At 42.9% G+C, this 18,289-nt stretch overlaps 1 long non-coding RNA gene across 1 annotated transcript in view; it reads left to right on the top strand.

Moving 5' to 3' along the window:
* LOC121020178 (uncharacterized) overlaps positions 1–18,289 on the top strand; it is a 528,280-nt gene that overhangs the window by 305,552 nt on the left and 204,439 nt on the right. Inside the window, exon 5 of the long non-coding RNA XR_005786000.1 lies at positions 4,056–4,280. This is a non-coding gene — a long non-coding RNA (uncharacterized LOC121020178). The remainder of the gene's footprint in view (positions 1–4,055; positions 4,281–18,289) is intronic.

Genomic DNA, 18,289 nt, shown 5'->3' with positions numbered 1-18,289 from the left:
AAGCTCCCTTCCCAAGTGCCCTCCCCTCCAACAGTCTCCTACTGCTGGAGCTCTCTGGGTTTGTATCACTTGAACCTATTCAAGCAGAACAAAGCCTGGTGCCCTTTCTGATTGTCCAGGTAACGCAAGGAAAAACATATTCTTCTCACCAACTCCACTCGGCAGTCTCTCTTTGATGTTGGCTACCCCAGACTTCTCCGGCCCTCAGAATTTTCCAGTTCGTCAGCAGGCACCACTCGCCGTGTTCATGGTAGACCCTCAAACTCTCAGGGACATAGGCAAGGCTCCCAAGAGCTTTTCAAAACACGTGGCCATGCTCGAATGGTAGGAAAAGAAGTCAAGTTCTGAAAGTCAGCAAGGATGCAGCTAAGAAGGAACGTGTCTGTCATCCCTCAACCCCTGGATTTTGGGGGATCACCCTCACATAAGATGAAATATCAGAAGTACTTTGCTCTCTACCTGATGCCATGAGCTGTCTGTCAGGTTGATGACCCACTATAAGCAAACATTTACTGTTGTAACCAAATTCCCTTGAATTTCCAGTTTCCTTTTTTATGGCTTAGGGGTGGATGATTGGGAAGTTGTCACCGGGTCTGCCATCTTTATTGTCAGTAATAGAAGAATGTGTCCTTCTTGTGAATGCGGGAGTACTGACTACTGCCCTCAGCCCCATTCAGCTTCCTGCTACAGTGACATGGGCATGTTGCCAAAGACTATTTTTTATGTCAGGCTTTGGGTAAAGGCATTTAACTGTGCATTAACAAAAATATTTTTTCACTCTCATTTAATTAATTGGGCCAACTGACTTCACTATGAATTTTAAAATCCAGTTCTTAAAAGCCTTCAGTATGCCACCTTGAAGCATTGGAGTTCACAAAGCTAATAAATTCTTAATTAGGGTAATAAAATCCAACTATGCCCCAACAAAGTAAATTCCTTTTTGAATCTAACATATTAGGTGAGTCTTTTTCAACGGAAACATAGATGTTCCTGTTTGTCATGCAAAATAAATGAGGATTCCATCCCAAAGTAGCCAGGATGTAGAAGTAGAAACACCTTGGGGCGCCTGGGTGGCTCAGTCCGTTGAGCGACCGACTTCAGCTCAGGTCATGATCTTACGGTTCATGGGTCCTGGCCCCACATTGGGCTCTGTGCTGACAGCTCAGAGCCTGGAGCCTGCTTTGGATTCTGTGTCTCCCTCTCTCTCTGCCCGTCCTCTGCTCGCATACTCTCTCTTTCAAAAATAAATGAACATTAAAAAATATATTAAACTTTTAAAAGTATTAAATAAAAAAGATTTACAAAAAGAAATTTAACCCATATTGTAAATAGCAAACAGTGAAAACTGTGAGATATTAATGAAAGACATTGCACACATAAATAAATGGAAAGATATTCCAGGTTCCTGAACTGGAATGTTAATACTGTTAAACTGTTCATAGTTCAAAAGCAATCTATAGATTCAATGGAATTTCTATCAAAATTCCAGTGGTATTTACTTTCCAGAGAGAAAAACCCTAAAACAAAACTACAACAACTACAAATAGCCTCAGCAATCTTCAAAAAGAGCAAAGCTGGAGGCATCATACTTTCTTGAAAAAGGAAGAAAAGTATGCATGTGCAGGAAACCCAGCAACACTGTAGAACATTTGCTTGTTTATTAAAAACCCAAAGGATTGTGGGGCGCCTGGGTGGCTCAGTCGACTAAGCATCCGACTTCAGCTCAGGTCATGATCTCACGGTTTGTGAGTTTGAGCCCCGCGTCGGGCTCTGTGCTGACAGCTCAGAGCCCGGAGCCTGCTTCGGATTCTGTGTCTCCCTCTCTCTCTGCCCCTCCCCCACTCGTGCTCTGTCTCTCTCTGACTCAGAAATAAATAAACATTAAAAAAGAAGAAGAAGAAGAAGTAGAAACACCTCTTCAAGGCATCGGGAAAGTCTTGAGCTTTGCTGTGTCTGATCTCGGACCTCTGGTTCCATACATTCTCCCGGTGGCCAGCACGTCATCAAGAAGCTGGCTTCTCTCGGCCACTCCACGGTCTCTTTGACGGTGGCTGCCTCTGGTTGTCCCCAGCCTCAGGTCTCCCAGTACCAGATTTGTAGACAAAGATCTCCTGAACAGGACCCACCGCCTGAGAGCCACCAGGAATCTGTTGTTTGCACAACAGCCTTTAAACTTCTACACAGAGGACACTCACATTCTCTACTGCTTCTCTCAGAAGCCACTGTGTCCCAATAGTGGCAGAACGACCTTCGAGAGAACAGTGCAGTGAAAGACTCCGATCCCCATGCATGGACACCTGAGCATGAAATTCTAGGCATATTGTCAGAGACAGATTTGGAGAGAGCTTTCCTGAGGCCGCGGGGACCCCCAAACCCATCACAGAATGGAATCTGCATCTTTCTTTGTAGTCCTCTGCTCCCAGATGTACCATTTGGATTCTTTTTCCCCTGTGTGTCCTTAGGTGTTTTCTTTTGTTTTGTTTTGTTTTGTTTTGTTTCTTAATCTGACTCTGATTATTAAGTTTGTTGATACGCAGCAGTGTGCAATTTTCTTCTGTGCATAGGATTACTTGTTTACTTTGGGACCAAGAAGCTTATTTTTTTGGTGGCTTGAAAGGCTCCCAAGAACAGAATGGGTTGACTATGGAAAGGAGAGATGAGTTCAAGACCGTAGCTACGTACAGGTATTATCGCTTCACGCAGGGCTCCTGTCATACATATGGTTCTTTCAAACAGAACTCCTCTCCTTACAGCGTGAAATGGTTCTCTGACATAGAAGTTCCTCTGTGTGAACGCGGCGAAGTGTCCAAGATCCAAGAAACCCAACACTGTAGTGTGGCTGTTGCTGAGTCCCTGTGCACTGTTTGCATAATTATCATACATCGTCTTCTCCGTCCCATTGTCCCAGTGGAGAAATCACTCTTATTTGCTTCTTGGCCTCTTGGTTGCAACAACAGCTTATAACACCTGAACTGTGTTTCATAAGCTGAGTCTTGTCGAAACCTCCCATGAAACTTCATCCCAGGGAATCAGTTTTTGAATTAGGAAGCTTTGTCAGAGGGTGGAAAAGTAAACCTTTCCTAATGGAAACCCATGTTCACAAAGGAGCCTCTGAATCTCATTGGAGAATTTCTCCTGGAATAAGATGAATCATAGGAAGATGGCTTGCATGTGTTTCTGTGTCTTGATTATTTATTTCATATTAATGTCTATGTGTTTGGTATTTCTGGAAGCAAAGAAAGGCCAGAAAAAGTGTGATTTTAAGGAGATATAATTGTTATGGACAGGCGGAAGGGATACAGACATTTTCTTTAGAGAAAAAGTCATTTTAGTTCTGAGTAAAAAGTGATTCTCCTTTTTCTGATGGAAGAGAGAAAAGAAAGGGGGCATACACAGAACAGCCAAATTGCTGTCACCCACCTCAACATCGGAGAATGCCTCCCGGGATTGTGAGTGAGGTCGCCCCAGAGCAGCAAGTTCTGTGCGACATACAACAGAGGGAAGCACTTGGCGGGCCCTGAATGTGGTCTCTTCAGAGTCCTCATAAATCAAACCAGATTTGCCTGAGATCGGGCATGGGAGAGGCCATGCTCAGACAGACCTACTTGCCAGTGCATTTTGTAGAATCGAATCCCTGCAGCTTGAACATACTCTTAAATGTAAACGTTGGATGAGACAGAACCTGCTTTATGTTGTTCTAATTAGCACCCTGCCAAGCTTGATTGTTGATGGGATAAATGGGTCATCTACGTTTCACTGAAGTTTCTCATTTTTTAACGGGCAGCGGTTGGGGCGTGTGTATGTGTGTGTGTATGTGTTACTGTTACTTTGGTTTTTCCTTCTTCAATATTTCTGGCGAAGGGTGGTGCCTCCAAATCGCAAATGGTTCCCGTCAGCAGACTCTCTGCTGATTTGAGAAGTCTTCTTCCGAGGGACCGTTTAAAGAGGTAAACTTCCATTTGAAGGAAAAGACTCTTGCACAAATCTTGGTCCTTAACCGAAAACCGAATACGCGTAAACTGCTGCTAAGTCTTTTTCCTTTTGCTATTTTTCAGGTATCCTGGCATCGGCAGAGTTCTCTTCCCCTCGTCTTTGGGAAGTTTCGCAAGCTGGGCCCCTCCTGTGTGTAGCCAACAATGATGTTTTGTGTCTTCATCCCGTTTGAAGGGCCTGGCACGCAAACAGCCCAGCCTATTCATTCCTAGAGCAATTGTACATATGCAAGACCGAAGCCAAGATTAATGTCTTCATCCTCGACGTGCTCATTCAGACACGTTCTGGTAAGTGCAAACACTGGGATCTTTCACACGAGAAGTGGGGTTCCTGATCGATACGTCTGGCCTTGCTCACATAGCCACCTCTTTGTTGCAACTCAATCATCCAAATGGATAGTTAATAGAAGGACATTTGTTTTGTCCATCTGGAGTTCCTCCAGTGGGACAGAGATGGCGTCACCTGCCCGGGGGGTCATGTTGGCTCCCTACTGGGGCAGGGGTAGTGCCAAGCTTGAGAGAATCCCCCACATTGACTCCCCGACTCCCCAGCCAGCAGCCTCAGACCGGCATCTCATTGGAAAGGGAACTCTAGACCTCTGCATTTTCACCGGCCAGACACTCTGAATGCACTCTGTGTCCTCAGCCCTGGCACTTCTTCATAGAGCTCTTTGAGCGTTTGAATGGAGGTGCTGGAGAAGTGCCCTTTCACTTGCCGCAAACACGCAGGTCATGCAAATGCGTGTCACCAGAGGCGTGCAGGTGGGACCAGACGTAGCGGGCGACACGGCAGGGGGGACCGGACACACACCAGGTAGGGAGGAACAGCTGCATTCAGTCCAGCAGGCGAGAGGTGGCTTGGAGACACGGGCAGGAGGTGTGCCAATGACAGGGTCGCCTTCTGGGTGTCCCCGCTGAGACACGGTCACACGGGAGAACCAATAAAGAGCCCGAGTGGGTTAGAGTTGCCATGCCACTGATTTTGCACAGAGCTGTTTTTAAAGGGACCGGTGGCTCACCCCAGCTTCTGTGGCCCCACGGTGAAAAACATAAAAGTCATATCCGATGCCTGACACAGAGTTAGCAGGATTTCTTTCTTTCCCATTTATTTTATGGTGATTTCGTAAGTTTTACATTTCAACGTTCCCTTCTTCCAACACGGCAACCTCTATTCTACTTCAGTTGTACTTTATTATTTAAAGTCATGGTTTGAACTCAGGATTGTCTGACCCCTGATCCCATTCTCAGGATCTGGTTCACCTGAAAGTATAAATAGTCAGTTATCCGACTTTTGTACTTTGGGATCCTGTTTGAGATAACTTTTTCTCCAAAAAATTATCAGAAACTTTAACGTACATCTATCCTGATGGTTTAATGCTTTATATGTATATATATGTATATATATATATATATATATATATATATATATATATATATATATATCCTGACGGTTTAATAATATATTAAACAAAATACTGGGAAATGGTCAGCTAGGCCTCCATTTAGTAAATATTCTATAGAAAATAAGTACTTGTTAGCTACAGAAGCACACTGACCAGGGGCGTCTCTTCCTGTGTTTCCTTTTCTCTGAAATAACACCCACTATGAAAGGTACAGAAACATAATTTGTTTTGTTTTGTTTATTTTATTTTTTATTTTTTAAAACTTACATCCCAATTAGTTAGCATATAGTAAGATAATGATTTCAGGAGTAGATTCCTTAATGCCCCTTACCCATTTAGCCCATCCCTCCTCCCACAACCCCTTCAGTAACCCTCTCTTCTCCATATTTAAGAGTCTCTTGTTTTGTCCCCCTCCCTGTTTTTGTATTATTTTTGTTTCCCTTCCCTTACGTTCATCTGTTTTGTCTCTTAAAGTCCTCATGTGAGTGAAGTCATATGATTTTGGTCTTTCTCTGACTCATTTCACTTAGCATAATACCCTCCAGTTTCATCCACATAGTTGCAAATGGCAAGATTTCGTTCTTTTTGATTGCAGAGTAATACTCCATTGTATATGTGTGTGTGTGTGTGTGTGTGTGTGTGTGTGTGTATGTATATATATATATATATATATATATATATATATATATATATATACATATATACACCACATCTTCTTTATCCATTCATCCATCAATGGACATTCGGGCTCTTTCCATACTTTGGCTATTGTCGATAGTGCTGCTATAAACATGGGGGTGCCTTTGTGTCCCTTCGAAACAGCACACCTGTATCCCGTGGATAAATGCCTAGTAGTGCAATTGCTGGGTCGTAGGGTAGTTCTATTTTTAGTTTTTTGAGGAACCTCCATACTGTTTTCCAGAGTGGCTGCACCAGCTTGCATTGCAACCAACAATGCAAAAGAGATCCTTTCTCTCTGCATCCTCGCCAACACCTGTTATCGCCTGAGTTGTTAATGTTAGCCATTCTGACAGGTGTGAGGTGGTATCTCATTGTGGTTTTGATTTGTATTTCCCTGATGATGAGTGATGTGGAGCATTTTTTCATGTGTCGGTTGGCCATCTGGATGTCTTCTTTGGAGAAGTGTCTATTCATGTCTTTTGCCTATTTCTTCACTGGATTATTTGTTTTTGAGGTATTGAGTTTGATAAGTTCTTTATAGATTTTGGATACTAACCCTTTATCTGATCTGTCATTTGCAAATATCTTCTCCCATTCTGTCAGTTGCCTTTTACTTTTGCTGATTGTTTCCTTCGCTGTGCAGAATTTTAATTTTTTTAATGTTTTTATTTATTTTTGAAGGTGAGAGAGAGAGAGAGAGACAGAGCATGAGCGGAGGAGGAGCAGAGAGAGAGAGGGAGACGCAGAATTCGAAGCAGGCTCCAGGCTGCGAGCTCTCAGCACAGAGCCCAATGCAGGGCTCAGACTCACAAACCGTGAGATCATGACCTGAGCCAAAGTCGGACACCTAACTGACTGAGCCACCCAGGCACCCCCAGAAGCTTTTTATTTTGATGAGGTCCCAGTAGTTTATTTTTGCTTTTGTTTCCCTCGCCTCCGGAGACGTGTTGAGTAAGAAGTTGCTGTGGCCAAGATCAGAGAGGTTTTGCCTGCTTTCTCCTCGAGGATTTTGATGGCTTCCTGTCTTCCATTGAGGTCTTTCACCCATTTTGAGTTTATTTTTGTGCATGGTGTAAGAAAGTGGTCCAGGTTCATTCTTCTGCATGTTGCTGTCCAGTGTTCCCAGCACCACCTGCTGAAGAGACTGCCTTTATTCCATTGGATATTCTTTCCTGCTTTGTCAAAGAGTAGTTGGCCATATGTTTGTGGGTCCATTTCTGGGTTCTCTATTCTGTTCCACTGATCTGAATGTCTGCTTTTGTGCCAGTACCACACTGTCTTGATGATTAGAGCTTTGTAGTATAGCCTGAAGTCCGGGATTGTGATGCCTCCTGCTTTGGTTTTCTTTTTCAAGATTGCTTTGGCTATTCGGGGTCTTTTCTGGTTCCATACAAATTTTAGGATTATTTGTTCTAGCTCTGTGAAGAATGCTGGTCTTACTTTGATAGGGATCTCATTGAATATGTAGATTGCTTTGGGTAGGATCGACATTTTCACAGTATTTGTTCTTCCCATCCAGGAGCACGGGATCTTTTTCCATTTTTTTGTGTCTTCTTCAGTTTCTTTCATAAACTTTCTGTAGTTTTCAGCGTATAGATTTTTCACCTCTTTGGTTAGATTTATTCCTAGGTATTTTATGTTTTTTTGTGCAACTGTAAATGGGATCGATTTCTTGATTTCTCTTTCTGTCGCTTCATTGTTGGTGTATAGGAATGCAACTAGTTTCTGTGCATTGATTTTATATCCTGCAACTTTGCTGAATTCATGAACCAATTTTAGCAGTTTTTTGGTGGAATCTTTTGGGTTTTCCATATAGACTATCATGCCATCTGCAAAGAGTGAAAGTTTGACCTCCTGGCCGATTTGGATGCCTTTTATTTCTTTGTGTTGTCTGATTGCAGAGGCTAAGACTTCCAATACTATGTTGAATAACAGTGGTGAGAGTGGACATCCTTGTCTTGTTCCTGACCTTAGGGCGAAAGCTGTCAGTTTTTCCCCATGGAGGATGATATTAGCGTTGGGTCACTCATATATGGCTTTTATCATCTCCAGGTGTGCTCCTTCTATCCCTACTTTCTTGAGGGTTTTTGTCAAGAAAGGATGCTGTATTTTGTCAGATGCTTTCTCTGCATGTATTGAGAGGATCATATGGTTCTTGTCCTTTCTTTTATCGATGTGATGAATCACGTTAATTGTTTTGCAGATATTGAACCAGCCCTTCATCCCATGTATAAATCCTACTTGGTTGTGGTGAATAATTTTTTTAATGTATTGTTGGATCCGGTTGGCTAATATCTCATTGAGGATTTTTACATCCATGTTCATCAGGGAAATTGGTGTATAGTTCTCCTAATTTGCTTTTTTAAAACTATCTGCCTAAGGGATGGAAAATAGCCGTCGTTGGGAGAGCACCACTAAGGCTGGGGACAGGGTCTAGTTCTGTCCATTCAGTCTCTATTTCAGCCACCCAACTCTGCTGTCTGAGAACGTAGGCACCCGGAGATACGTAATTTGTAAAAACAATACAACACAACAGGTGTGCCTGTGTTCCAGCAAACCTTTATTTCCAAAACTCGATGGGGCCCAAATCGTAGTCCTCTATTCCCTGCATGATGCCATTATCACTCTGTAGGAGAATACCCTGCTCTGTTTGCCCTTGGATCTGTCCACACCTCCCATCTTTGTGGTGTGCTGCACCGTGGAAAAGGCTCTTTTCCCTCCCGTGCTGTTCCTCATAAATTCCAAAACAGAAAATCACCTTTGTAAGTTTCTGCCGTCATCACACTTTGTGACAAGGTCGGTCTTGTTATGTCAGACATTTATTATCCTGTTTGAAGGTGCCTATTAGAAAAGACTGCATTGTGGTTTTATTGGAGGAAGAAGGCCTTCAGGCATGATCCCTGGAGAGATTAGAGCATGGGCACCTCATGACAACGTGTGTTTATTGCAAACGCAGGGTGAGCTAGTCAGACCCAGAAATCAGGATAATGAGAAGTGGCTACTGTTGGAAAAGAGGAAAGGTGCTTCTTGCCTCCAGGATTTGAGAAAGAGAAAAGATGGTCACTCCTGTCCACAGTTATTCTGCTCAAAAGGGTGACGTATGCAGCCCCTTTGATGTGAATAAACACCGTTGTCAATTTGCATGACTCAGGGAGGAATTTCAGTTAGCCATATTCCTGCTTACCGGTGATGTGTTTTCAGTTTCAAACGTTGGCAACAAGATACACCTTCTCTGCTGGAGTGACATGAAGGGGCCGATAGGGTTCAGAGTGAAATTTGTGTCTCTGTGTAAGGGGCCCCCTCTCCTTCTGGCACGCAGGAGAGTGCTCCTTCTGGTCGATGAGGCTCGATGGTGTAGACATCTAATATTAAACACGAGGACACCGAATATTCAGATCAATCTGAAATCAAGAAGCCGAGAGGAAACAAAAAGTCCAGGCACCCTTTGGTCCAAACATGGAATGGCTTGGTAGGTTCCTTCATTTTCCTTCAGGGATCTCTGCCAATTGGTATTAATTATTCATTTTGCCTTTTCCATCCATCCACTAAGAACCTAGTGGTCTCTGTAGCATACGAGTCTATCGTTAAATTTCACTCAGCAGCAGTAATTCTCTGGCTAACGTTTTGTGAGTACGTGGCAAGTTCTGGGTGATGATGCCTCGCGTATGTTCACGGATGACCTCATGGCATCTTCTCTGTATAAACATGGGATGGGTTCTATCATAACCACTGCATAGACGATGGCAGTGGGTTGCTCAGGGTCACAGGTTTGGATCAAGGATTTGAGTCAGAATAGTTCGACTTTGTGAACCTAGGGCTGTAAAGGTTGATATCAAGGCCAGGAGGATTCTGCTTTCGTATCCTGGAGCTTGGGGTTTCAGGGAGCAGCAAAGAACCAGGGAAGCTGTGTGCCTCTTTGCTTTTGATCCACCAGATCATCTCGGGAGCAGAGGGTTAACTTTGTGAGGAGGCTCGAGCCATTGTTGGGAAGTGCATGAGTTACCTATCATTGTGTAACAGACAGAACAGCGTAAAACACATTTGCGGTCTTGCAGTTCCCATGGGGCCAGAGCATGGGCGTGACTTAGCCGAGTCCTCTGCTAGGGTCTCACATGGCTTCAGCTGGTGCTCCGATCTCGTCTGGAAGGGTGGCTAGGGCAGGATCTGCTTCTAAGCTCCCTGAGGTTGTTGGTCGAATCTGGTTCCTTGTGATGGTGGAATTCAGGGCAGAGCTGAAAATGCAGAATGGTAACCTAAAGGTTCCAATTTCAGGAAAGGAGCTACCACCCTCTGGCTGGGCACATGGAGCAGAGAGGTTGGGATTATTGTTTTAAGTCTCTAGATTTGTGGTAGTTGGTTACGCAGCAATAGAGAAGTAAATAGCATAGCAAAATGGACAGAACGTAAAAGCACAGCTTGGTGTGAACATGTGCACATAGAAAGGGACATAGATAAATGTTGTTGACATAAACGTGAAACACTATGAAAATATTTCATAAGAGGCGATGAGCAAATAGCTCATAGGGCACATGTTACATAGTTGCCGATGAGACAGGAAGGGGATACAGGTGAAAGGGAGCACATCATGAAGGACAGAGGATCTCTACCTGGACCAGTGCGGTCACGCGCCATGATCACAGAGTGTCCAATATAATTTACCCAGTCTCCTGCACCAGAGATTCAAGGGCAGAGGTGTGTTTTAAACTATCACTTAATGTATTTTTCTCAGAAGGTGGTTAAAGCAAAAGTAAACAGAAAGATGCCCCCCACCACCTTGTACATATGCTTAAACTGTTAGGATAGAATTATTTCGGCGGCCAAATCATTGTTCTCTGGAATTTTGCCAACCTAAACATTTACACGCTGCTTCTCATAGCTGGATAATTACTCCGTACCTTATTAACTGTACCCTTTTTTTCCCTATGTGAGTGCTATTGTGATTTCTCCACTGTTAGTATGGGCAGGAAATGGCGTCGAGGAGCAATTGTCTTGTAAACTTGAGAGTCATGAAAAATGAATATGTGTTGGGTAGTGATGAGAGGAACGTCTCATCACAAATTCCAGACTTGGAAAGCAAGTTCTCTGTCCAGGCTTGATTATCCTCACCTATTTATTGAAGTCATCACAGCTAGATTTGTGCATGCATTTGTTACCTTTAATTAGGCTCCTCTCCTTCTACTGTGTTGGGGGAAACCAGAGGAAGCCAAAGCAAACATGCCGGGACTCTGAATTTGGTGATGATGGCACTCTTCACGTAGACACTGTGGTTTCTCATTCTGAACGAGCAGTTGCTTCCCTGGCCTTCTTTGTTACGTGATGTTGGGTAGAGCATTTCTGCAGGCCATGACCTCATCACAAGAAAACATCTGAGAAGATGAACAAACAGTGCGTGCCTGTGATTTCCTTTCCACACAGAAGCTGAGAAGCAATGAATGCATTCGAACCTCTCGAAATCCCTTTTATGTGCAGCTCTCAGGAAATAGGGTAGCCCCTTGTCGTCGTTAGTGATGTTTTGGAAACCCAGGTCTCTTAAAACTCCTGGGTCTTCATCACTGATGACTTGACCACCGTGACCCACTTACTAAGTCTAGGTGCAGATTCAACGTGAGTTCCCCACTGTCACGTTTGGAATCCTTGGACCCGCAGAAGCCACAGGAAATCTTCCAAATGGCTTGTTTATCGCATCTGGTGTCTTGACCTGACGTAAGACCAGAGGAGGTGCGAATACAGAGCTTTCATTGACAAAAATAACTTCAGTGATTAAAGATATGTCCATTACCAGTAAGACAGAGGTTGAGGTCACTTTTTTTGGATCTGATGTTAGTTCAGAGTGAGAGACAAAAACCCAGATAATATGTGAATGCAACGTCCCTTTTTATTCTCTCAGAAAATAGTAGGCATTGTGCTTGGCACACACAAAATAAAAGTAATATGAAAAGTGAAAGGTCCTCCTCCATATAACCCCACCATAGTCTTCCGTGGGGTGGTTGACTCATATGAAAACAAATAAAACCAAAATGATCATTGCGCTCCATGCACATATGTTTAAGGTGAAGAGAAAACCTGTGGGGATACATAGTCACAGACAAGTTTACTTCAGAAATGGTTTTGAGGGGCGCCTGAGTGGCTCAGTCGGTTGAGCGTCTGACTTTGGCTCAGGTCATGATCTCATGGTTCGTGGGTTTGAATCCCGTGTCGGGCTCTGTGCTGACAGCTCAGAGCCTGGAGCCCGCTTCGGATGCTGTGTCTCCCTCTCTTTGCCCCTCACCTATTCATGCGTGCTCTCTCTCTCTCTCTCTCTCAAAAACAAATAAACATTAAAACCATTTTTTTTAATGGATTGGAGCCAAGCCTTAAATATAAATAGTTGGCCAGGGAAATGGTTTTTAAGGTGGCAGGAGACATAGCTACATTACTCATGGGCATTTCTCTAGCGCTAGAAACTTAGCGATAATTATGTGTGTCTGTGGCACAAAACATACAGACAGGCACACGGCAAACTAGAGAGGTAGTTTGATAGGCCAGTTCGTGAAACATAGGCTGTGCCATAAAAATCCACGTGGACCTGATCTTTATTGACAGTCGGCAACAGTTGAAGAACGGTAAACCAGAGAATTGCAGTCATATTTGCACTCTAGAATGGCTGTTTTATAGACAGTCTGGAGGATGCGGTAGAGAGAGGCAGACGACCTGGCTAGGCTGGACAGCGGAGAGGACGCAACTACAAGTGCCCTGTGTGCATGGGCACCAGAGGACAGAGAGAGACATCCCATGCAAACTCTGAAAATACATGCATCCGTACACGTTTAGGTCTGATTAACCGGACTTGGAGACTGTTTAAGTTTGGAGGGTAATGAATGTGATAGAATGACTTGCAAGTCCATGATTAAGGCCAGAGGTTATCAGAAGACTAAAGGAATGCCTCCTTCCCTGAGTCTGACCCAAGTAGGGAACAGAAGAGGGTTGGCATGTATGTATGATGCAGGGGCTGGCAGTGAAGGAGTGTCAGATGTAGGATACAAGGAATGTGAGACATCTGTTGGCCAGCGAGGAGAGACACCTTGTTGGTAGATTGAAATACGGATCTGGAAGTGAGAATGAAGTTATAAATGGATTTAGAAGGCAAGCATGTTGAGGAAGGAGGAAAGACATGTGTGGGCATATCTGTAAATTGTGTAGCAGGATGACGGGAAGACCAGTAGGGACGTCAACCAAATACCCAAGGACTGCACATTCTAGCAAGATTACTTTAGTCCATTAAGGTCAAACACCTACTTCTTTTCGTAGGAAATACAATTCTGATACCATCAACAATCTTTCCATAAACTCTGCTCTTGGTATTAAAAACAAAAAAAGGAAAAAGGCTTTGCTTTTCTTGAAGCTGACTCCTTAAAACCCACAAATGCTTGTCTCTCTGATGAGAGTCTCATTATTATAAATCAGATGTGCTTTGGTTTTCTTTTTTTTTTTAATTTTTTTTTTCAACGTTTTTATTTTATTTTTGGGACAGAGACAGAGCATGAACGGGGGAGGGGCAGAGAGAGAGGGAGACACAGAATCGGAAACAGGCTCCAGGCTCTGAGCCATCAGCCCAGAGCCTGACGTGGGGCTCGAACTCACGGACCGCGAGATCGTGACCTGGCTGAAGTCGGACGCTTAACCGACTGCGCCACCCAGGCACCCCAGATATGCTTTGGTTTTCAAACTGAGTTTCTGCTGTATTTAAAAATTCAAGCAGGGGCACCTGGGTTTCTCGTTGGTTAAGCACCCAACTTCAATTGGTTAAGTTGGTTAAGCTCAGGTCTGAACTCGCGATCCGTGAGTTCAAGCCCCGCGTCGGGCTCTGTGCTGACGCCTCGGAGTCTGGACCCCGCTTTGGATTCTGTGTCTCCCTCTCTCTCTGTTCCTCCCATGCTTGCACTCTGCCTCTCTCTCTCAAAACTAAATAAACATTAAAAAAATTTTTTTAGTTATACATTTTTCAACTTACTGGGTAAGCTGCCCTTTCAATGTTGCAATGCCCATTGTTTCATTTTATCTCAGAAGTGTAACGTGCTCTATGCCCTCAGTTCTCATGTTTTAATGATACCAATGTAATGTTACCTTTTATAGTTCTTCAGTGTGCTCAGAGTAAATGCTCTGGACACTTAGAGATGTGTATGCTTTGGGCAAGTTAAAAATCATTGAGAACATGCCTGTGAGAGTGATGCTGTTAAACTCCAAGTTATACAGTCTACTAGTTCTGAGATTTACAGCTCACCGGCAACTCTCTTTTGAGACCTATTTCTTTTTAATTAATTTTTTAAATGAAGCAAAGCCTGGAATTGATCTTAAATTATGAATGTGTCCTGGTTAGAAAACCACATTTCATGAAAGAAAACATTTTTTTTTTATAACCTATATGAACAAACCTTAAAACATCTCAGTATTTTTATCCTTTCTGCCAAGAATTACTACAAGTTCTTTTCTTTGGGATTTCTTTAAATTGTGTGTGGTGACTCTTTTCCCTACTAATCACACACCTTCTTTCTCTAGTCTAACACTTGTTAGACTTGCTTTTTTGTTTCTTCTTAGGATCCAGGGAGGCCCAAGCATATTCCGTAACACGAGCACACCCACGACATACACCCCCCTACCACATCTTGACCCTTGTCTTGAAGAAAAAATTCATGGTATTCACATTTTATTTTTTTTTTTAATTTTTTTTTCAACGTTTATTTATTTTTGGGACAGAGAGAGACAGAGCATGAACGGGGGAGGGGCATAGAGAGGGGGAGACACAGAATCGGAAACAGGCTCCAGGCTCTGAGCCATCAGCCCAGAGCCTGACGCGGGGCTCGAACTCATGGACCGCGAGATCGTGACCTGGCTGAAGTCGGACGCTGAACCCACTGCGCCACCCAGGCGCCCCTGGTATTCACATTTTAAAATCTCATTCTTTTTTTCTTTTTTTTTTTTTTTTTTGACTTAAACTCAAGTTAGTTAACATACAGTGTAGTCTTGGTTTCAGGAGTAGAACCCACTGATTCATTGCTTACATATGACACCCAGTGCTCATCCCAACTAGTGCCCTCCTTAATGCCCATCACCCATTTAACCCATCCCTTCCCCTCCACTTCCCCCAGCAACCCTCAGTTCATTCTCTGTATTTAAGAGTCTCTTATTGTATGCCTCCCTCTGTTTTATCTCGGTTTTCCTTCCTTTCTCCTATGTTCATCTGTTGAGTTTCTCAAATTCCACATATGAGTAAAATCATACATCTGTCTTTCTCTGACTGACTTATCTCACTTAGCAAAATACCCTCTCGTTCCATCCACATTGTTGCAAATGGCAAGATTTCATTCTTTTTCACTGCCAAGTAATATTCCATTGTGTATATATACCACATCTTCTTTATCCATTCATCATTCGATGGGCTCTTTCGGGCATTTGAGCTTTTTCCATACTTTGACTACTGTTGATAGCATTGACATAAACATTGGGGTGCCTGTGCCCCTTCAAATCAGCATTTTTGTATCCTTTGGATAAATTCCTAGCAGTGCTATTGCTGGGTCATAGGGTAGATCTATTTTTAATTTTTTGAGGAACCTCCATACTGTTTTCCAGAGCAGCCGCACCAGTTTGCATTCCTACCAACAGTGCAAAAGGGTTCCCCTTTATCTACATCCCCACCAACATCTCTTGTTTCCTGAGTTGTTAACCATTCTGACAGGTGTGAGGTGGTATCTCATTGTGGTGTTGATTTGTATTTCCCTGATGATGAGTGATGTTGAGCATCTTGTCATGTCTCTGTTGGCCATCTGGATGTCTTCTTTGGAAAAGTATCTATTCATGTCTTCTATTTCTTCACTAGATTATTTGTTTTTGGGGGGGGTTGAGTTTTGTAAGTTCTTTATAGATTTTGGATACTAACCTTTTATCTGATAATGTCAGATATTTGCAAATATCTTCTCCCATTCCATCAGTTGCCTTGTAGTTTTGTGGTTTCCTTCACTGTGCAGAAGCTTTTTATCTTTCTTTATACACTAGAGAATCATTTCAGCAAATAAATTTTAATAATTTCTGAGGGGTCAGAATCCCTTCCCATCTCTGGACTTGGGGATATGTCCATAGACTTTTGCTTGACCTCTTATAAATCAATAACTTAGAGAAGAATAAAATAGATGATTTTTTTTAACTAAGTTGTCTGTTTTCCCCTCTTTTTCCATGACTGCATATTGGAAACACATAACATTTTGGATTCTAGCTATTAAAATTTTAACTATAGGGGCACCTGGGTGGCTTAGTCGGTTAAGCGTCCCAACTCTTGAGTTTGGCCCAGGTCATGATCTCACAGTTTGTGGGTTTGAGCCCCACATTGGGCTCTGTGCTGACAGCACGGAGCCTCCTTGGGATATTCTGTCTCCTTTTTCTGCCCCTTCCCTGCTTGCTCTCTATCCCTCTTTCAAAATAAAAACAATAATAAATAAGCTAAAATTTTAATGATAACTTCACATTGAATGCTAGCCAGGTTTTGGAATGATGCATGCCTACATCATAAACTTGCCATTTTAATGTTAGTCGCCATTATCATAATACAAATGGTAAATGGCCCTAATGGAGAATGTTCTTTTAACTTTAGAGAGCTCTGAAACAATGTCTCCACCCACTTGCTACTTATTGTCTGTTGATACTATTTGTCTTCTCTGCTGATAACAGTTTCTAGAAAGTTAGAGTCATGCTTGTGTTCCGGCTACCACTGAGAGGGTATGGAGATTCCCCTGATGATACATGTAAATTTCTTTTACGAAGGGCAACTTCCACCGGGTTTTCAGAGCTTCTCCCAAGATAATCCTTCTGGCAAATAAAGCACATTATAGGGTGTCATCACTTGTTCCCCTTCCACAACCCATTAGAGACCTCCGAAACCATTGCCTGAAACTCTTACTGTAGAGAAAGATTATTCCAGAGAAATCAAGCAGCCTGCCCTGGGATGCCATGAATTATTGTTGGCAGTGGACTGGTTGCTGTTTTCATGACATAAAAGCTACTTCTCCTTCAGTAAACATTTTAAAATGCATATTCAGTGTCAAAGATCATACTAAATATTTTCAATCCACAAGCTAGAAGAGTATCTGAAATGTTAATTTTTTTTTTAGCTGTTAAGGTGAAACTTACCGCAAAAGTTTTCTGTAAGAATGGAAGATTGTAAAAATATGTGAGCTTAAATGCATGGTCCTTCAGATTCATTTCTTCTATTTTTTTTTTACCTGCCTAAAAAAAATGGAAATAAAAAGTTAATTAAATGCAGTGGGTTCAGCAAAACATAATGATATGCTAAATGAATTTTATGGTTAGGGAATTTTAATTTAAAGAATTTAGGCAGAATAATTTGATGGTAAAGGAGTGTGACTCTGATAAAGCAAAAGCAGTTGATGAGCCATCCTGATAGAAGAAACAATTCTGTCACAGAACAGTTCTGTCAAAGACAATTTTTGTGCAGAATTTCTTAATGTAGCATGTTTCAGATATCTCTGGTAGAAAGTAATAGTGTTTCCTTCAAAAGCCAATGACGCCCATCTTGATATCGTGATGAGCAACTTAAATTTATTTTTGTTTAATTTTTAATGTTTTTATTTTATTTTTGAGAGAGACAGAGTATGAATGGGGAGGGGCAGAGAGAGAGGGAGACACAGAATCCGAAGCAGGCTCCAGGCTCTGAGCTGTCAGCACAGAGCCCGACAAGGGGCTCGAACGCACAAACTGTGAGATCAGGAATTGAGCCGAAGTCGGATGCTCAACCGACTGAGCCACCCAGGTGCCCCTAGTGATGAGCAACTTAAAACAAAATTTCCAAACTTTTTCTCCTTAAACATGAAGTTTATTCCTAAGAATTTGAAGATTCTCTTAAAAATGATTTCTTTCTGAAATCTTTGCAAATTATTGTCAAGAGCAAAAGCCAGTGTGACTCCTCTCTTCTTCAGAGTTTCGCCGTTATCTTAACCTTCCTTTAAATAGAATATCAAGGGGTGCCTGGGTGGCTCAGTTGGTTAAGAATCCAACTTCGGCTCAGGTCATGATCTCGCGGTTTGTGGGTTCAAGCCCCGCATCGGGCTCTGTGCTGACAGCTCAGAGCCTGGAACCTGCTTTGGATTCTGTCTCCCTCTCTCTCTGCCTCTCCCTCTCTCTCTGCCCCTCCCTCTCTCTCTGCCCCTCCCTCCTTCTCTGCCCCTC

Source organism: Herpailurus yagouaroundi, unplaced genomic scaffold (genome assembly GCF_014898765.1).
Source record: "Herpailurus yagouaroundi ecotype Mexico unplaced genomic scaffold, PumYag 248, whole genome shotgun sequence".
Lineage (NCBI taxonomy): Eukaryota > Metazoa > Chordata > Mammalia > Carnivora > Felidae > Herpailurus > Herpailurus yagouaroundi.
This window is presented reverse-complemented; position numbering and strand designations above follow the sequence as displayed.